The sequence below is a fragment of the Lepidochelys olivacea genome (assembly GCF_965140295.1).
Source record: "Lepidochelys olivacea isolate rLepOli2 genome assembly, chromosome: 19".
In the NCBI taxonomy this organism is placed as follows: Eukaryota; Metazoa; Chordata; order Testudines; family Cheloniidae; genus Lepidochelys; species Lepidochelys olivacea.
In genome coordinates, this window is record NC_140429.1 from 11,562,279 (window position 1) to 11,579,722 (window position 17,444).

The 17,444-nt window shown below is 51.9% G+C and overlaps 1 long non-coding RNA gene across 2 annotated transcripts in view; it reads right to left on the reverse strand.

Annotated features, from left to right (window-relative positions):
• Window positions 1-1,340: 1,340 nt before the first annotated feature.
• Window positions 1,341-17,444, reverse strand: part of LOC311533199 — a 100,536-nt gene continuing 84,432 nt past the window's right edge. For both annotated transcript variants that reach the window (XR_014714525.1, XR_014714526.1), the window contains exons 4-5: window positions 2,566-3,841; window positions 1,341-1,912 (exon numbers count right to left, since the gene is read on the reverse strand). This is a non-coding gene — a long non-coding RNA (uncharacterized lncRNA). The remainder of the gene's footprint in view (window positions 1,913-2,565; window positions 3,842-17,444) is intronic.

Genomic DNA, 17,444 nt, shown 5'->3' on the forward strand with positions numbered 1-17,444 from the left:
CAACGTCAGCGCGGTGACGTGAGTGATGAAGACATGGACACAGACTTTTCTCAAAGCATGGGCCCTGGCAATATGGGCATCATGGTGCTAATGGGGCAGGTTCATGAGGTGGAAGGCCGATTCTGGGCCCGGGAAACAAGCACAGACTGGTGGGACCGCATAGTGTTGCAGGTCTGGGATGATTCCCAGTGGCTCCGAAACTTTCGCATGCGTAAGGGCATTTTCATGGAACTTTGTGACTTGCTTTCCCCTGCCCTGAGGTGCAAGAATTCCAAGATGAGAGCAGCTTTCACAGTTGAGAAGCAAGTGGCAATAGCCCTCTGGAAGCTTGCAACACCAGACAGCTACCGGTCAGTCAGGAATCAATTTGGAGTGGGCAAATCTACTGTGGGTGCTGCTGTGATGCAAGTAGCCCACGCAATCAAAGATCTGCTGATATCAAGGGTAGTGACCCTGGGAAATGTGCAGGTCATAGTGGATGGCTTTGCTGCAATGGGTTTCCCTAACTGTGGTGGGGCCACAGACGGAACCCATATCCCTATCTTGGCATCGGAGCACGAAGCCGGCGAGTACATAAACCGCAAGGGGTACTTTTCAATAGTGCTTCAAGCACTGGTGGATCACAAGGGACGTTTCACCAACATCAACTTGGGATGGCTGGGAAAGGTACATGACACTCACGTCTTCAGGAACTCTGGTCTGTTTCAAAAGCTGCAGAAAGGGACTTTATTCCCAGACCAGAAAATAACCGTTGGGGATGTTGAAATGTCTATAATTATCCTTGGGGATCCAGCCTACCCCTTAATGCCATGGCTTATGAAGCCGTACACAGGCAGCCTGGACAGTAGTCAGGAGCTGTTCAGCTACAGGCTGAGCAAGTGCAGAATGGTGGTAGAATGTGCATTTGGACATTTAAAAGCGCGCTGGCGCAGTTTACTGACTTGCTTAGACTTCAGCATATTCCCATTGTTATTACTGCTTGCTGTGCGCTCCACAATATCTGTGAGAGTAAGGGGGAGATGTTTATGGCAGGGTGGGAGGTTGAGGCAAATTGCCTGGCCGTTGGTTACGCGCAGCCAGACACCAGGGCGGTTAGAAGAGCACAGGAGTGCGTGGCGTGCATCAGAGAAGCTTTGAAGACCAGTTTCATGACTGGCCAGGCTACGGTGTGAAAGTTCTGTTTTGTTTCTCCTTGATGGAAACCCCCCACCCCTTGGTTCACTCTACTTCTCTGTAAGCTAACCACCCTCCCCTCCCCCCTTAGATCACCACTTGCAGAGGCAATACAGTCATTGTTGCTTCACATTCATGCATTCTTTATTAATTCATCACACAAATAACTGCCAAGGTAGCCTGGGAGGGATGGTGGAGGAGGGAAGGACAAGGCCCACACAGCACTTTAAAAGTTTAAAACTTTAAAACTTATTGAATGCCAGCCTTCTGTTGCCTGGGCAATCCTCTGGGGTGGAGTGGCTGGGTGGCCGGAGGTGCCCCCACCGCGTTCTTGGGTGTCTGGGTGAGGAGGCTATGGAACTTGGGGAGGAGGGCGGTTGGTTACACAGGGGCTGTAGCGGTGGTCTGTGCTTTTGCTTTTCCTGCAGCTCAACCATACGCTGGAGCATATTAGTTTGATCCTCCAGCAGCCTCATCATTGAATCCTGCCTCCTCTCATCATGCTGCTGCCACCTATCATCTTCAGCCCTCTCTTCAGCCTGCCACCTGTCCTCCCGGTCATTTTGTGCTTTCCTGCACTCTGACATTGTCTGCCTCCATGCATTCATCTGTGCTCTGTCAGTGTGGGAGGACAGCATGAGCTCAGAGAACATTTCATCGCGAATGCGTTTTTTTCGTCTACTAATCTTCGCTAGCCTCTGGGAAGGAGAAGATCCTGTGATCCTTGAAACACTTGCAGCTGGTGGAGAAAAAAAGGGACAGTGGTATTTAAAAAGACACATTTTATAGAACAATGGGCACACTCTTTCAGGGTAAACCTTGCTGTTAACATTACATATATAGCACATGTGCTTTCGTTACAAGGTCGCATTTTGCCTCCCCCCACCACGTGGCTAGCCCCTCCCTCCTCCCCATGGCTAACAGCGGGGAACACTTCTGTTCAGCCACAGGCAAACAGCCCAGCAGGAATGGACACCTCTGAATGTCCCCTTAAGAAAAGTATCGTATTTCAACCAGGTGACCATGAATGATATCACTCTCCTGAGGATAACACAGAGAGATAAAGAACAGATGTTGTTTGAACACCAGCAAACATACACTGCAATGCTTTATTCTGCAATGATTCCCGAGTACGTGCTACTGGCCTGGCGTGGTAAAATGTCCTACCATGGTGGACGGAATAAAGCAGCCCTCCCCAGAAATCTTTTGCAAAGGCTTTGGGAGTACATCCAGGAGAGCTTTATGGAGATGTCCCTGGAGGATTTCCGTTCCATCCCCAGACACGTTAACAGACTTTTCCAGTAGCTGTACTGGCCGCGAATGCCAGGGCAAATTAATCATTAAACACGCTTGCTTTTAAACCATGTATACTATTTAAAAAGGTACACTCACCAGAGGTCCCTTCTCCTCCTGGCAGGTCCGGGAGGCAGCCTTGGGTGGGTTCAGGGGGTACTGGCTCCAGGTCCTGGGTGAGAAACAGTTCCTGGCTGTCGGGAAAACTGGTTTCTCCGCTTGCTTGCTGTGAGCTATCTAGAACCTCATCATCATCATCTTCCTCTTTCCCCAAACCTGCTTCCATGTTGCCTCCCTCTCCGTTGAAGGAGTCAAAGCACACGGTTGGGGTAGTGGTGGCTGAACCCCCTAAAATGGCATGCAGCTCATCATAGAAGCAGCATGTTTGGGGCTCTGACCCGAAGCGGCCGCTTGCCTCTCTGGTTTTCTGGTAGGCTTGCCTCAGCGCCTTAAGTTTCATGTGGCACTGTTTCGGGTCCCTCTTATGGCCTCTGTCCTTCATGCCCTGGGAGATTTTGACAAATATTTTGGCATTTCGAAAATTGGAACGGAGTTCTGATAGCACGGATTCCTCTCCCCATACAGCGATCAGATCCCATACCTCCCATTAGGTCCGTGCTGGAGCTCTTTTGCGATTCTGGGACTCCATCATGGTCACCTCTGCTGATGAGCTCTGCACTCACCTGCAGCTTGCCACGCTGGCCAAACAGGAAATGAAATTCAAAAGTTCGCGGGCCTTTTCCTGTCTACCTGGCCAGTGCATCTGAGTTGAGAGTGCTGTCCAGAGCAGTCACAATGGAGCGCTCCGGGATAGCTCCCCCCAGAGGCCAATACTGTCTAATTGTGTCCACAGTCCCCAAATTTGACCCGGCAAGGCCGATTTCAGCGTTAATCCCCTTGTTGGGGGTGGAGTAAAGAAATCGATTTTAAGAGCCCTTTAAGTTGAAAAAAAGGGCTTCGTCATATGGACGGGTGCAGGGTTAAATCAATTTAACGCTATTAAAGTCAACCTCAACTCCTAGTGTAGACCAGGGCTAAGAGCTCTTCCTCCACCGTTGAATTGGAAGATGCAGGAGGAAGGGATGGGGAATGTTGAAAAGCTTTGTTCCCCCTCTTTACACCATTAAAAACAGGTTGTAAGTCAATTCCTGACTCCTTAAGATGCTATGGGATTCGTGGGTGAAATTCAGCCATCGTATGCTTCCTTGTGCAAGCCCTGTGGCGAAGGGTGGGACACAGGAGCTCTAGGTTCAATTCGCAGAGCTGCCATAAACTTCTTGTGTGACCTTGGGCAAATCTTTAGCCAGACTTTTATGAGAGCTGAGCAACGCTGGGATCTTGAGCTCTTCAGAGAAGCCTGCCCTTAGTTAGGTGCCTGCACAGAAAAGGTGAACAAAGCTGGTGGAATTGTTTTCATTCAAAATCAAAAACAGACATTTCCTCTTCTTCCCCCCCACCAAGTTTTGGTTGAAAAAAACAAAACAAACAAACAAAAAAAACCCCACTGTAATGGGGTGACTGCCCCACTCCCGGAGAGCAGGGGTTAAAAGCAGCCCTTGGAGAGGGCTGTGGCTGGGACCCAATTAAGAGCAGCTGAGGGAGGCTGGCTGCGTAGCTGGTCACAGGTGTGGCCGGCTCAGTCAGGGCACAGCTGGCCCTGATAAGAGGGGCTGTGAGCTAGGAGACAGGCAGTCTCACCCCTGACTTGGCATGGGAAGGACCAAGCTGTCTGGGAGTACAGGGTACCTGAAGCAGAGCAGAGCAGAGCAGTGCAGTGCAGTGCTGGGGAAGGGAGGCAGAGCTGGGGAGCTCTGGCCAGGTGTGTCCCCAGGTTAAGGCTTTGCTGAAGGCCAAAGGAGGTACTGGGGTTGCAGGGAGTTGGGTTGGGCCAGGCCAGCCCCCTTGCCAATGATGAGTGGCAATTTCAGACCACAGTCTGAAAGGGGGCTAGATGATGACTGGCAGTAGCCATTGGGGCAAGGGGGACATAGTGGGTTGGAGGTTCCCCTGGTAGGGGAGACTCAGAGAGTGGGGGTACTGCTGTGGGCAGAACACCAAGGTGAAGGGCACTGGGGTTTGGGAGGGACATGGGGGACCTGAGGCAGAAGAGACACTGCCCAACAGGGGGTGCTCTAAGTGCTGGAATGGAGCTAATTCCCAGATGACCAGCAGGAGGCGCTGTGGCAGTGAGTGTGTAATCGGCTCCACCCACCCCCAAAGCAACGCTTTTGGCAACTGAAAAACAATTTTATTAAAACCCCAAAACTTTGGAGGAAAACTTTCCTGGGCTTGCTGAAAATTTTCATGGGAACAGATCTGATTTCCCAACCAGCTCCGGAGTTGAGATCTTCTGAAAAATCAGATTTCAGGGGAAGGTGCTGGCCACTTGACGGTCTAGGCCTGCGTGACTTGGAAATTGTATTCCTCTCTGCCCTAGACTCCTGCCTGCAAATTGGGGCTAAGAAGACATCCCTGCCTCACTGGGGTGTTGTCATACATTAATGTAACACTTGTCAGCGACTGTAGTGATGGGAGCCATAGCAAAGCTAAGACATATATTTAGAGCTAAGATCATAGGTTTTTCTTTGTCACAGAAACCACTCTAAGCGGAAGGACTCACACTATGGTTAATTCTCTTAGTCACTCACTTCACTGAGGACAAGGATCACCCACGCATTTTTAAGGATATTGAAATATGAGGCCCCATTTCCAGCAGTATCCGCACCAGGTGCTTCTGTACAAAAATGGATTTGCTGCTGAGTCATCCTGTTATCAGATGCTTGAAGTATCAGCACTGAGTCATAGCAGCTGGTGGATTCTGTTCACTCCAGCCAGGCTATTAAGCGGTCAGGGTGTTTCTCGAGACCAGAGGGAATTATGATCTGGACCATGCATGGGAAAACTTTAGGAAGAGCTAAATTGGGAGGAAGTTTAGGCTGAAGTTTCTGTTGCGCCGTTATCAGAGTGACCAAGAGGGTAAGTTTGGACTGTAGAGAGTATGCACTCTGTTCAGAGCAATGTGGGTTCCTTACCTGTGAATGTACCCAGATCCACCCTTGCTCCCCAAAACCAGCGGCCAGAGTACATACGGTGCCTTTCAGGAGCAAAGGAGAGAGACTGCCACCTTTCTGCCTCCTGATTCTGGGCTGCTCTGGGGGTCAGTGTGACTCCTGGTGTAAGTCAGGGTATGTCTTCACTGCAGAGTTAACCTGAGGTCTTACATGGGTGTTGCCCCAAGAAGCGTGTAACCTGCCTGCTGTCCACACCCAAAGCCCTCTCACCCGAGTGTGGGGGAGCTTTGAACCCAGGCTAGCTGGCCCAGCTGGGGTGGGTTATTGGAGCCTGGGTGTTGCTTTCACTGTGAGGACACAGGCTAAATCACTCGAGAGCTGAGTGTCCTCCAGTGCCTTCCCACAATTCCCCCCGTGCGCCCAGAAGGACAGACAAGTTCTCTTACAACTCACTGGAGAAGAATCATAAATTGGCTCAGCTCAGTGCAGCCCTGAGCACTATGGGAGGTGCCCCACAAACGGGGGCGCAGCACCAGTGCGGGCCCAGTAACTCAGGCAGGGCTGTGCAGTGTGGCTGCTCTCATTCAGCCCAGGCTAACCTGGGTGCCAATCACCTGGGCTAACTCGGCAGCGTAGACATAGCCTTAGAGCAGAGGTGGGCAAACTATGGCTTGCCGGCCACATCCCGCCCCCAGGACCGTCCTGCCCAGCCCATGAGCCCCTGGCCGGGGAGGGTTGCCCCCAGCCTCTCCCCCGCAGCCTCAACTCGCTGCGCTGCCAGCGCTCTGGTCCGATGCTCCTGCTGGGCAGCGCGGCTGGCTCTGGCCATGCAGCAAGGCTGCGAGCTCCTGCTGCTCTGAGCAGCATGGTAAGGGGATGGGGGGGAGTTGGATAAGGGGCAGGAGCTCTTGGGGGGCAGTCAGGGAACAGGGAGCAGGAATGGGGCTGAGGTTCCTGGGAGGGGGGGCGGTTGGGACAGGGAGCAGGGGGTTTGGATAGGGGCAGGAGTGTGGATAGGGGTTGGGGCAGTGAGGGGACAGGGAGCGGGGGGTGGGGGGTCCTGGGGCAGGGGTCCTGGGAGGGAGTGATCAGGGGACAAGGAGCAGGGGCTGGTAGGATGGGTTGGGAGTTCTGAGGGGAGGCAATCAGGGGCGGGAAGTGGGAGGGGGCAGCTAGGGGGCAGGGTCCAGGCTGTTTGGGGAGGCACAGCCTTTCCGGCCCTCCATAAAGTTTGGCAACCGTGCTGTGGTCAAAAAGTTTGCCCACCCATGCCTTCGAGCTACCTAGGGGCTGCTCTAACTTATGGCAGCCTCCTCACAGCTGCCTATGGGCTGCTCTGCAACTCAGAATGGCAGAGGATTCCAATTATTCCCTCATCCTTCCCCGCACCCACCCCGAATGTTCCCATATCCGAAGGGGGCAATGTAGTGTCATGAACATCCCTGCACCTGGGAACACTGTAGGGACCACTTCACCCTTTTGCAGTGCTGGGGTTGTGTCCAGGGGCTGCAGTGGTTGTGTGAGGGGGAATCTGTCTATTTTCCTGCCATCAAGCCAGGGGGCTTTTGCGGGGAAGCAGCCATCAGTACATGCTGCCCATTTGAATATCGTCTAACCACTCCCTGCCAAAACACATAGTTTTCCTGAGGATCACACTATGGGTGCTGTGAGAAAGCAGGGAATCCATCCTGATCTCATTTGTCTGACTGATGCTCATTATAGCTCCCAACAAAGAGGAGAAACAGTTCATCCCTCTTTTTCTCCTCTTGTTCTTTGGTCCATTGCCTTTGCTCCCCCACCTCCTGTGTGACAGTCTCTGGTCCCCTTCTGCCCAGGGAGGGCTGTGTAGAGAACATCTGGTGCATAAATATCCACTTATCCATGTGGCAGCCTTGCAGAAGCCACCTCCCATCCTTGCAGTGCAGGCGGCGGGGTTAACAAGCTGCTCAGAACCATCACGCTCTGCCTGCGCGGGGCCAATCCTCATGGCCTGGCTCCCTTTGCATCCAGGCCTGCAAACCTCCCCCGGAGGTCAGGGCCCCTGGGTAGCCATCTCACAGGGCTTAAAGCCATGCAAATGACCTGGCAGGGGGGAGAGAGGGGCTTCAGTGGTGGTGTAGCCGTGTTGGTCCCAGGATATTAGAAGACAAAGTGGAGGAGGTTCTGATGAAGAGCTCTGCGTAGCTCGAAAGCTTAGAATCATAGAATATCAGGGTTGGAAGGGACCTCAGGAGGTCATCTAGTCCAACCCCCTGCTCAAAGCAGGACCAATCCCCAACTAAATCATCCCAGCCAGGGCTTTGTCAAGCCTGACCTTAAAAATATCTAAGGAAGGAGATTCTACCACCTCCCTAGGTAATGCATTCCAGTGTTTCGTCACTCTCCTAGAGAAAAAGTTTTTCCTAATATCCAACCTAAACCTCCCCCACTGCAACTTGAGACCATTACTCCTTGTTCTGTCATCTGCTACCACTGAGAACAGTCTAGATCCATCCTCTTTGGAACCCCCGTTCAGGTAGTTGAAAGCAGCTATCAAATCCCCCCTCATTCTTCTCTTCTGCAGACTAAATCCCAGTTCCCTCAGCCTCTCCTCATAAGTCATGTGTTCCAGTCCCCTAATCATTTTTGTTGCCCTCTGCTGGACTCTTTCCAATTTTTCCACATCCTTCTTGTACTGTGGGGCCCAAAACTGGACACAGTACTCCAGGTGAGGCCTCACCAATGTCGAATAGAGGGGAACGAGCTTCTCTATCTTTCCAGCAGAAGTTGGTGCAGTAACAGATATGACCTCACCCTCCCTGTCTCTGTGGCGGGGTCAGCAGTCCCACTCCTGACTGGGGCACTGTGGTCCAGATACTCAATTCCCCTGTCCCTGTGTTTGGGGCAGGAACAGAGCTGGGGTCTCTGAGGCCGGCAAAGGACGCTTTAAGTCACTGGCCGTATTCAGAGACAGCTGGAGTGGCTGCTCGATTCTATGTCCCATAACTCTGACCACGTCTCTTCCTTGCCCCAGACCTCAGGGCTGGGAGAGGGACTGATGTAGCCCTGCCTGGGGTATTTTCAGGGGCATTGCTTTATGCTGTCTGAGAATTGTCCCCCGGGTGGGCACTAGGCAGCACAGGCTATGGTAGAGCCCTCGAGAGAGGCACGGGGTCCAGTAGCATAGCTGGGGGGGAGCAGGGCAGTGGCCGCTCCCCCACAGAGCACAAGTGGTGCCGTTTTCATGTATTGGAGCTCTGGGTCTTCGGCAGCCGGTCACGCGGCACTCTGGGGTCCGCCTGCATCCAACAGCCTCAATAAAGAATTCCCTTTATGTCATTACAGCAGACTCCCCTCTCTTTCTTACTACGTGAGACACCACGGGTATGTCTACAGGGCATTGTGGAGCCCGCCGGAGTGAGCCTCCCAGCCCAGGTCTGCACGCTCGGGGTAGCAGGGCTCACGCTAGCAGTAGCTGTAGAGACAGGCTTTGAATTTGTGGCTTGCACTGAAGCTTGGGGTTTGAAGCTTAAGTTTGCATGCCTATCTGTGCCTCAATCACACCTCAACCTGCAGCATGGCCATACCCTCTGGGGTATGAAACTCATCCCTGCTGGGGAGGAGCATGTCTCAGGGGGTATTTCTACCAGCAGTCAGGAGGTCTGATCGCAGCACACATGGGCAGAGCTGAGCTAGCTTTGATTTAGAATACAGGCGGTGGCATAGGCTAGCCACGACCTACACCGCCTGCTGCATTCACTCCTCCTGATCGCTGTGTCCACAATCCTCAGAGGCAGTGCTCCTCCCCAGCAGGGGTGCATTTACCCAGCCTTCCAGAGAAGCCTCTGTATGCCGAGGGTGGTTCATGCATGAACCAGATTCTGGAAGGGGGACAGAAGTTGCGTTTTGAACCATATTCAAAAGAGACCTAGCCCAGCATTAAAAGCGTAAAGCGGCTCTAGCGAGAGGCCCAGCAATTTATACAATTAGCACGAAGCCTTGAATGCCAGAGACCTGATTCCTGCTCTGAGCAAAAGTCTGTGGCTCCAGGCAGGCTGGAATTAATGCCCCATCATCCACTCTCTGGGGTGAGTCAAAGCCGTTAGGAGCCGGTATCCTCACGTGAGGCACTGAAATGCCGCACCATGAACTATCGGAGACTCCAGGCCTGGAGAGCCTCCCCAACGAATCACATCGCTCCTTTTCTCCAGCCTCATTTATCCTCCTGGTTTTTTTCTTTGTTTGTTTTTGGTTTGCAAAACCAGTCAGGATTTACCCTAAAAGTGTAAGTTTTTCAGTGAAATGATCTTTTCTTTAAAAGGGGAATAAACGCAAACCTAACCGCCTCCCCACCGCACCCCGGGCCTACTTTCCAGTCGCACTGGGCCTGATCTTCAGCGACACTGGTTGGATGTTCACACGGACATCTGGGGAGCTGTGGAAAAGCACTGCTTCCAAGGATACCACGCGGGTGGGCATGTTACTGCTTATTGATCTAGTGTCGATTTGTTGTTGCTATGTTTTCTCGCGTGGATGCTGCGTCCCCTTTTCCCTCCATCCCTTCTTTCGGACACTAGTAAGTGGGGAAGTATTGCCTAGTAAGGGCAACCAGGGAAGATATTTCGTTTGCCCAGGTTTCTGACCCGCCGACCTGCCGCCAGCAGCGGCCGGAGCAGCAGCCTTGTGCTTCCATATCCAGAGTTGGGAACGTGAAGCCCCAGTGAGTCCCCTCGTGGAGAGCAGCTGTCAGCACCGAGCATGCTGGCTCCTAGAAGCCTGTGCGACAGCCCTGCCCTGCTGCTGGTGTCACACTCTGTCCCTCCACATGGCCTAGCCTCATGCGATCTGATGCCTGTGCCAGGTGGGTGTCCCATCAGACGTGGATAAAGCTTGGGGGCTGGTTTCCCCAGCAAGCATCTTGCCTCTTGCTTGGACATCAACCCTGCTGCTGCTGCAGCTCCGGTTACTTCCCCACGCGCTGGGGACTCGAGCCCTGAGTAGGGCTCGCCAGGCTGATGGCAGATCCAGGACAACTCCCCATCGCCACGGTGACATAGCAACTGGAATGGTCCTGCTACGGCTCTTCCTTGTGGGTACCCCCACCCCTCGCTCCTGGGGCCCTCAGAGCCACTTGGCGGCTTTGAGAGCCAGAATCAGTGCCGGATTCTGCAGCGCTCCAGAGAATGGCCAGATACCTCTGTGAGTGGGTATGGCTCAATATGCCCCCCTCCGCCCTCTCCCATCTCCTCTTTGGGATTCAGGAGCGGGACAGCAGCTTCCCTTCTTGTTCACGTAGCACAGAGAAGTGAAGTCCTGTCTTCTGTCTCCCTCTAGGCAGCATGGGCGGTGATGGAGAGCCAGAGAGAACCCCAGCCTCCATCTGTGTCCCGCAGCCTCAAGAATGAATCCCCTTTGCATTCAGTATCACAGAATCCTGCCCGCTCTCCTTGCACCCCATTCAGCAAGAGGCGATCCTGGCTGGTGGGCTGGGCCTCAGGGCTGGCCCTTTTACCGCTCCTGCTGGGCTCTGGTTTCTTGGGTAAATACCTGGTAGGAGCAGCACCTGGGCAGGAGAGAGACCCCCAGCGCTTGGGCTGCCCCTTTCTCACGTAGCCCTCACCTCTTGTGCTCAGCACTGGGGCTTAAGTTAAGCCTTGCCCAAAGCGCAGGTGTTTCCACCGGTGGCCGAACCAGCCCCTAATCCTGGCCTGTCGCTGACAGAAGCGCAGCAACCTCCTGCCATATTGTTGGCAAATAGGGTCGCCTCGGGGGTGCTGCCCTCCTAAAGACGCCCAGATGGTGCCACCTTCTTGGGATCAGCGCCTGTCCTCCCTCTCTGCTCATCCTGCAGGGCGACCGGCTCCGAGTGGGGCAGTGGTGCCTTTGCTGGGGCAGGGACAGTCTTTCATTTGGGCTTCAGAAGAGTCCAGAGAACACACACAACTCAGCAATAAAGTAACGTTTAGCTCAGTACAGCATCCTGCAGGCTCCCCTGGGGAGAAGCAATATATGCTGTAGAGGGGGTGTAATCCGGAGGTTGGAGCAGCAGGCTGGGAGTCAGGACTCGTGGTTTCTGTATGCAGCTGTGGGAGGGGAAGGTGACCTAGTGGCTACAGCAATGGACTGTGGGAGGGAGTGGGCAGAAGTCAGGGCTCGTGCACTAAATTTCTAGCTCTGCCACTGACTTGCTGTTTCACCTTGAGAATGATCTGTAGGGTCTGAGGCCTGGACTACACCAGATAATTATATTGCCATAGCAATGTCAGTCAAGGGTGTGAAAGAACCACATCCCCCAGTGCTGTAGCTATGTGTCCAGATTAACCAGAGGGATTGAACAGGGTTTAACTCTTTCCGCGCTGGGCCGGAATAGAGGCTTTGAACTGTCATGATCAGGCACCATTGTGCTAGGAGCTGTCCAAACATAGGCCCAGTGCCAAAGAGCTGACAGTTTACCCAGATAAAAGGTAGGAGGGGAAACAGAGGCACAGAGAGAGGACATGACACATCCAGCAACTCCGTGGTAGAAACAGGAGCCGAACTCAGCTCTACTTACGTCCAGCCCAATGTCCCACTCGCTAGCCCATGCTGCTGCTGCAGACCACCCGCCCTCCCACGGGACATCAGCTCTGCAGCCCCTGATCCTGCAATGGCACACACGCAGCTCTGTGGGTGCAGGGGTCCACCCACGTGGATGCAGTACAGGGTCGGGGCCAGTTTGTGGCGTAAGGGGACGCTGTTCAGCTAGCCACCCCCTCCCAAGGGCTGGTGTCTGCTGCCCAGATCCTTAACAGCTCATCAGAGGATTGGTAAGATCTTAATGAGGAGCCCTGCTGGGCCATTGTTTGCGGGGGTGGCTTGTGTTTGAATGCTGGCTGCTTTTGAGGCTTTCCGTGCTGGAGCTCCTACTCGCTCCCTTCTCCATCTGTGTCCCGTAAGGCTTCCAAGGTGTTTAATGGGGCCCCGTGTTTTTCATTTTAACAATCCCAGCAAGCTTCAATCTGCGTGGCCCGGAGTGGTCCCTCTCCCACCATTGTTGCATCTGGGGTTGCAAAGGTTCAGCTCTTACTCTCCGCAGTCCTGGGCCCCTGTGGGGAAGGTGCTTGTCCTAGACCACTCAGTGGACCCTGAGGTCTATTCATGCCCAGAGGCGTTTGGCTTCCAGTGCAGGATGAGACATGCCCAGCCCAGCGACGGGAATCAATTTGCAGTATTGTGAGCAGCCGTAAAGAACGTTCTCCTGGCATTTCCCTGTTTGTGTCTTCACTCCGCTAGCTCAGGACAGCTCCCCGTGGGGGAATAACAACCCTGAGAGCTCTACCCCAGTCTGGGCAACTCCTAGCTAGCAACCTGATCCAACATCCCTTGAAAGGTTCCAAAGGGGATGGAGCTCGGCTGTTCTCAGGGGTGGCAGATGACAGAACAGGGAGAAATGGTCTCAAGTTGCAGTGAGGGGAGGTCTAGGTTGGATATTAGGAAAAACTGTTTCACTAGGAGGGTGGTGAAGCACTGGAATGGGTTTCCTAGGGAGGTGGTGGAATCTCCATCCTTAGAGGTTTTTAAGGCCTGGCTTGACAAAGCCCTGGCTGGGATGATTTAGTTGGGGTTGGTCCTGCTTTGAGCAGGGGGTTGGACTAGATGACCACCTGAGGTCTCTTTCATAGAAGATTAGGGTTGGAAGTCTCTCACTGACAGCACTGGGCACTGAATCAGACCCTGGGAATGCAGCCACAGAAGGACCCACCTAATCATATTCCAGGTCCATTGCAAAGTTATCTTTAAAGCCTAAAGGGGATAGGGGTCAGCGAGCTCAGAGACCACATATCTCCATGCCCTGCTCAGCAGGACATTGGGGCAGATGTGGCTCAGGTTTCAACTCCTAAAGGTTGGGACAGGTTGGAATCATAAAGTCCGGAAGGCACAGAATCCTCATGCCAGTCTCTGGCTATTAGCATGAAACTTTCATGGGGACAGATTATCCCACATCAACCTGTGTGTGGTTCTGGTGCTTTCCTCTGAGACATCTGGTGCTGGCCGCTGATGGAGGTAGTATACTGGGCTAGATAGAGCTTGGCTGTGATCCAGTCTGTATATTCCTCTGGACAGGGTGTTCTCTGGCCATCATCTCCCTTGGGCAGAGTCACACACCTGCCTCCCTCCCTTATGGGGGGTTTTCCAGGCTGCAGTTCCTGGCCTTCACTGTAATGTCCCCAGCAAGCCAGACTGTCTAGACAGGTCAGCATCTGCGTTTTGCGTTCTATTCAGAGGGTTTAACCATCTGTAGTTGCCAGCAGTCACAAGTTACCATACAGCCCTTTCTAAGCAAGAGTGGCAAAGAGTCCTGTGGCACAGATCCAGACTAACATGGCTACCCCTCTGAAGCTTTCTAAGCAAGCACATTTATTCTTAAGGTCAAAGCATGACAGAGAAAACATATCAAAACAATACAAGAAGCTACATGCATGCTAATAAGCTTAGCAGAGATCACCCCCAACTCCAACAGGGGCCCCAGTAGGAGTCAGCCCTACACGGGATTTTTCTGCAGCGATAGGGTGACCAGACAGCAAGTATGAAAAATCAGGACAGAGTGTGGGGGGTAATAGGTGCCCAAATAATAAAAAGCCCCGAATATCAGGACTGTCCCTATAAAATCGGGACATCTGGTCACCCTATGCAGTGATGAGTTCCTTACAGCCTTAGCTGAGAAGTAGCACCCCCTGAATGAGTCACTTTCCTTTATACAGCTTGAGCCTTTGTTCTTGAGATGCTGGGAACAGGTCATCAGCAGACAGTGCTCCTCTCCTTGGGGTGTAGCTTCCAAAGGCTGGATTTTGCATAACCGCAGGTGGGGAATTTGCATTTGAGGGGTGACATGCAAGCCCGGCCCACCATAATACATAAACCTTTCATGTAATACAATGGACTCCAAAGCTACTTAAACCTAACTCAATGTGGTCTCCCAAGGATATGGTAGGAAATTGTCCTATCTCTCCCAAAGGCCATAGAGAGCAAAACCCACCGGTTTCTACAGGTGTTTCCCCTTTGTGATGTTGCACTCTATATGATTTTATAAAAATATGCTAATGAGTGAATATAATATAACTGGAATATGCTTCATGCAAAAGGACTCTTGTAAGGTATCATTACAAAGATTATAATCTACTGAGTGTGGACATCCTAGTTATATAAATATATCTCTCTTGTATCTGAAACTAGAAATATGAAATATAACTCTAAGGGCCTATTGTAATTATGCAGAGTGTGGGCCATTAATGGTGGTTTGGAATCCTGATGGCTCCCATGAGCCAGGACAATTGACTGTGAATGGCTGTTTGCTTGCAGGCCTTCCTGTGAGTCAAGCTGGAAGGAATGAAGGCTTGGGAGTCTTACAGTGACATCACTCCTTCCTTAGAAGTTTTTAAGGTCAGGCTTGACAAAGCCCTGGCTGGGATGATTTAATTGGGGATTAGTCCTGCTTTGAGCAGGGGGTTGGACTAGATGACCTCCTGAGGTCCCTTCCAACCCTGATATTCTATGATCATGTCACCTGAATGGGAATCCATCCATCTGGTGCTTTTCCATTGAGAAGGAGGGGTGGGAACCCAGAGGGACAAAGGATTCCTGCCTTATGCAAAAGATACATAAGTGGGTGGAACAGAAAAAAGGAGGCAAGCATCATGAGAAATCCCCAAGCTACCACCTGAGCTGGAACAAGGGCTATACCAGGGGAAAGGATTGGACCCAGTCTAGGAAGGCGTCCAGTCTGTGAAAGAAACTTATTGAAACATCTCTGAGGGTGAGATTTTATCTGTATTCAGTTTTATAACTGTACTAGACTTAAACTTGCGTGTTTTATTATATTTTGCTTGGTAATTCACTTTGTTCTGTCTGTTACTACCTGGAACCACTTAAATCCTACTTTCTGTAGTTAATAAAATCATTTTTTACTTATTAATTAACCCAGAGTATGTATTAATACCAGGGGAGGGGGCAAACAGCTGTGCATGTCTCTCTATCAGTGTTATAGAGGGCAAACAATTTATGAGTTTACCCTGTATAAGCTTTATACAGGGTAAAACGGATTTATTCAGGGTTTGGACCCCATTGGGAGTTGGGCATCTGAGTGTCAAAGACAGGAATGCTTCTTAAGTTGCTTTCAGCTAAGTCTGCAGCTTTGGGGTACGCGGCTCAGACCCTGGGTCTGTGTTGGAGCAGACGGGCGTGTCTGGCTCGGCCAGACAGGGTGCTGGAGTCCCAGGCTGGCAGGGAAAGCAGGGGCAGAAGTAGTCTTGGCACATCAGGTGGCAGCTTCCAAGGGGGTTTCTGTGACCCAACCCATCACAGTCTTGATGCTGCTCACCTGAATGCCAAAGATTAGTGTCTGGTTAGCATGTGTGTGGCTCAAAGAGTTTATAATCAAAGGCAGACAAAGGGATAGGGGGGAAAACTGGCACCGAGAGGTGGAGGGATGTGCCCAAGGTCACACAACAGGTCAGTGGTAAAGCCAGGAGTAGACCTCAAGGTTCGTGAATCCCAATTCACTGCCCTACCCACTGGGCCTGACTGCCGCATCTGCAGTGGGAAAATTTTGCCCCAAACTCTAAGCAGTTTGGAGTCACGGCGTCGGCAGGTGATTTTGGATCTGGTTCAGCCTGGATCTGCGACAGCTCCAACACCTTTTAAAGTGGGCTAGAAAAGTTTGGGGTCAATTTCCCCGGTGCAGACCAGGTCTGTAAGAAGCCGATCAAGAGCATCCATGGCTGGGATTCCTTCCTCCCTCACCATCAGGAGAGAGGCTTTGCCCCAGGGCATCTGTTCAAGGAAGATTGATTGGGCTCTCTGGGAGCAAAGCCATCGTTTTTTTTATTTTCATTAGTCTCAGAATCCCATCATGCAAGATCCAGAACAAACAGAAATGCAGGCTTGAGGCCAGGTCTCATTTACAACTGTGGGAATCCAGAGTAAAGCCAATGTGTTTACTTGGGATTTGTGCTGACTGACAGCAGAATCCAGCCCACGTCCTTTGTATTAGGTTTTTAATTTCTTATGCTGCTAAACCTATAAAGCTATGGGTAAGTACAGCTTCCCCCCATGTAGTTGTGGGGGAAGGGATAGCTCAGTGGTTTGAGCATTGGCCTGCTAAACCCAGGGTTGTGAATTCAATCATTGAGGGGGACATTTAGGGATCTGGGCAAAAATTGGGGATTGGTCCTGCTTTGAGCAGGGGGTGGGACTAGATGACCTCCTGAGGTCCCTTCCAACCCTGATATTCTGTGATTCTTATGCAGCTCCCATTACAGTGGGGGGGACCTGTGAATGAACAGTGCTTCATTGACCTCATCCTGAGAGGTGCAGATGATCCCAAATGCCCATTGATTCCAGCATCTCCCAGGCTGAGATTCTGCTCTAGGACCATCCCTTTCTGGAGCATTGAGCATGCAGCAAGTAAGTGAAAGGCAAATGAATTAAAATGGGTGTGAACCTCAAGTGACAATGGAGTCACTCCAGATTTAGATTTCCCCCAATGATGGCTTCCCCCCAGTATAAAAGCTCTTCTTGAAAGCCAGCCACAGATACTGTCCCTGAGTCTAATTCTTCTCTCACTTATACTAGTGTCACACTGACTGAGTTCAATGCAGCTACTCCAGATTTACCTTGCTATGAGTGAGAGGAGAATCAAGCCCGTTGTGTTTACACATCTCCTTCCTCTCTTCTGTTCAGATTCAATGGGCCAGGTTCTGATTTCATGTGTGCTATTCTAGATCTGTAGGTGCCAGATCCTCAACCCGTGTAAACGAGGGCAGCACCATTCAAGTCAATGAAACAGCACCAGTTTACACTAGCTGATGATCCAGCCTATTGACTTCACTGGTGTTCTGAATTTACACAGCATTTGGCCCAGTGTGAAAACAACTCACCGCAAATGCTCCCTTCCCAGCAGTATCTACAACCAAGCCTTTGCACATGGGACAATGGGTCAGCGTCGAACAC